Raw genomic sequence first — 3863 nt, forward strand, 5'->3', positions numbered from 1 at the left:
TCTTTATTTTTATTGTTGCTGTCTCTTTTAGGGTACCATCAAGAAACCACTAGCAATCAGGGCCCCATGGTGCAATCCAGGGTGCATAAACATAATAAGAAATGGTGGGTGCTCTAAGCAGTGCAATTAATGTCTGGGTTGGCACAACCCCCCTCCCCGCCAATAGATGTGCAAATGCTTGTTCAGACTGTAACTTGACAGAATGGAGTATGAAGCCTGCTAAGGTGCTCTCTAGCTCTGTCTGTCAATCAGAAGCCAACCCAAGATGCTTTTAAAACATAAGTCTACATATGTAGACAAACATATTGACTTTTTTGTGCAAGAAATGAAGAAGCATGTTTAATGTTTGAAAATTCCTAAAACTGCATGGTTTTCAATATTTGTTGCCTGCTCCCCCCTCTATAGATACAGAGTTCCAATTTGCTCAGGTTTCCTACTTATAGACCTTAAGTCAGCCAATCAGGCAACACGAATAAACAATGGGATTTAGGGCCTTACTACACATTCATTTTAGGCAGCTCTTAACCCCTGGATTGTCGGCGCATTAGCACCTGAAACTAGTTTCAAGCACAGTTTAGGCAGCTTCAAGTTATACCACTCCAGGGGAAGGTTGAGCTCTGATCCATTGTAGCCAGTTTGTGTTTCATGAATGTGTGGTCACTCCCATGTGAGCTACCCAATTTGCAGTCCTCCAGCATCCCAGGATGCAGTGTCCCCTCCCTCACCCTCCTGTCCTACCTGGAGAAACTTTCCACCCTCTGAACTCTACTGCTGGGGGGGCCGGGGGGGGGGGCAGTTCTGGCACCAAGCCAATTCCCCATCCCACCCCCAGAGGTGTGACCATCCCATCCCTAGGGATGTAACCCCATGCAAATACCCTGCAGAGCATATGGGAGCTAACTAGGTGACAGGGCATGGACAAATACAGTAGTGAGGTTGAGGGTGGGTAGGGGGCCAGATCAGGTCCCCATGAATGAGGGCTTCCTTCCTGGCTCAGAGGCTCCCCCAAAAGTGTCTTTCCTCACCACTCCCATCTCCCAGCCACCCCAGGAAGCACAACCAGCCACCCCCCACACTCCAACCCCAAATCCTAAATCCTATGTATTATAACATGAGACCTTCTTTAATTTACTTCTTTATTTCTTTTAAATTATCTTTAGTATTTTGTTTTAACCTTCAGTAGCCAACTTGCTTCATTTTACTATCCTTCCCCCACCCCCATTTCTTTTCCAACTCCCATTTCATTACCCACCCCCATCCCATTAACTCTCCACCTCCCAGCTTTATGTTCTTCTCCCTCATCCCAACCCATCTCTCACACACCCACACCTGGAGCCTGTCCTAGCTCACAGCCCTGTAGATTCAAAGATTCAGAGATTGTAAGGGACTGAAAGGGACCTCACAAGATCATTGGGTCCAGCCCTCCCCCTGCACTAGGCAAGAAAGACAACTAGGGTCAGGTGACCCCAGTGAGGTGACCATCCAGTCTCTTCTTGAAGATTTCTGGGGGAGGTGATCACACCACCTCTGGAGGGAGCTTATTCCATAGTCTGGACACCCTGACTGTGAAGAACTTTTTTCTAGTGTTAAGCCTGAAATGGTTTTCCAGGAGCTTGTGGTCATTACTCCTGGTTTTCCCCTTGGGTGCCCTGGTGACCAGTTGTTTGCTGAGCCCTTGATTCATTCCCCTGATACAGTGGTAATCTGCTACCAAGTCCCTTCTCATCCTTCTCTTTTTTAAGATGAAGAGACCCAAGTCCCTCAGCCTTTCCTCATATGGCTTGCTGTGTAAGACTCTGATCATACTGGTAGCTCTTCTCTGGACTGTCTCAAGCTTTTCCGTGACCTTGTCCTAGTGCAGCACCCAGAACTGGATGCAGTACTCCAGCTATGGTGTCACCAATGCTGAGAAGAAGCAGGAGAATCACTTCCTTGGGTTTGCTTGAGATGCATAGGCTGATGCATGCCAGAGTATTGTTTGCCCTGCTGGCTACGACATCTCCCTGATGGCTCATATTCATACCATGGTGTATTATTACCCCCAGGACTCTTTCAGTCATGGTGCTGGACAGTTTGAAGGTTTTTAGCCTCAAGGTGTGACTGCTTCAAGGCACAGACAGAAGTGCAACGCCCCACTGTAACTGAGAGCGCTTTGCAGGAAGTGTTCTGAGTTACAGCAATCCCCTGGAGCCAACAGAAGTTCACTGTTGGTTCCAGGGGTGAAGGGAATCTAGTTGCAGGCTGGGTTCCTATAGCCAATTTGCCCCAGCAACAGCCCCTTCTCCCTACCAACCTCCATGCTATTTTCAGAATGGGGGGGGGAAAGGGAGCAGAAGGAGCTCATTCTAGGGACTCCCTAGCAAGCACTGGAGGGTGGGGCGGGTGTATTGGAGCCCTCCTGAGGTGGGAGGGCTCCAATTTACCCACCTCACCCTCCAGCAGGGGCTATCCCTCCCCACCCCCATATAAACTCTTTCTGCTCCTTTTTCCTCCTCCCATTCTGAAAAAAGTGATAGGATGGCAGGCAGTAGTTACACAAACTGCCCTGCTTTGAAGTGTCTTCACCTGACCCCTCATGCAATGAGGGTTCAGATTTCCACCCTATCAGATTTTCACCCTATCCATTTTTTAGCTGTCTGCAGCTGTGAACTTGTGTTTGGTCACAACTATAGACCACTTCCTGTGGCCAGATTGGGTGAAAATTGTTACTTCTGTCTGGACCCTCAAACTCAAGCTAGCACTAACACCCATGAACATTTAAGCAGCTCAAAATGCAATGTGTAACAAGGCCCTTAGGTGACCAATCAGGTGGCATAAACAGTGAATCACAATTAAGAAACATTCATAGCAAGTCGCTTGTAAGAATCCTCCAGAATTATTCACACAAAGTAATAAAGGAACAAGTGCAGAGAAACGAATCTATAAAGGTCAAACCCTCTTCATGGATAATTCTCAAGTGGACAAAAAAAGAGGAAATTAATTGTATATATAGTTTGAAATTAATATATTAATCACATCTGGTTCTATAAGGTGTGCATAGTGTGTCATTTATTTTTTAGTTATCTAGGGCCAAATGCCAGTACTATGCAAATATAAATGACCCCATTGCTACCAGTTCTGGTGGAGCAAGTTTGTGAGGGATGGCAAGTAATGGTAATAAAGCCTTGATAATATTAGGGCCCAGACTCGCAAAGGTATGTGGGCACCTAAGTCTTCATTATGGAACTTGGAGCACAGCCAAGCGGGTGACGCAGCTACCTGGCTGGTTGCTTTTTGCCTGGTGTTGCAGCTTTGTTCTGCACAGATAAAAGAAGCAGGGGGTATCCAAAATGGGCAGAGAAGCATCCCTGTTGTGTTCAGAAACCTGAAAAGCAGTGTTTTCTACTTCCAAGCATGGCATAAGCTTCCAGGTATCCTCAGATTTGGAAAATAACATTTTTTTTTTCCCCCTTTGAGAGACTATGAGAAATGATTTAATTCTTTGAGCTTTTATGATGTAGAAAGAAACCTGAAAAGTTGGTTTTGTTGTGCTTGCTGGGATTTCCGTGTGTGTGTGTGTTTGTGTCCGTGCATGTACGTGTGCATGCATGTGTGTGTGTGTGTGTGTGTAAGGCATTATTTTATTACTTTAAAAATACCTCACTTGTCAAATATGGGCTGGCCTACCTCTCAGACAATATTTTCATAGCCTCCCATTGCATTGCATAATGTGTTTTGGGGGAACATATGACTGCCAGGCAGCATGGGATAGATGTCTTATGGAGTTGTGAGGGTATGAGGAACGCAAACTACAGCTCCCTTAAGGCACCATCGGCTGATGCAGTTGGCTATTGAATGTCCGCCAAATTAAATATTTTGTTTTT

Source organism: Alligator sinensis, unplaced genomic scaffold (genome assembly GCF_000455745.1).
Source record: "Alligator sinensis unplaced genomic scaffold, ASM45574v1 scaffold190_1, whole genome shotgun sequence".
NCBI lineage: Eukaryota > Metazoa > Chordata > Crocodylia > Alligatoridae > Alligator > Alligator sinensis.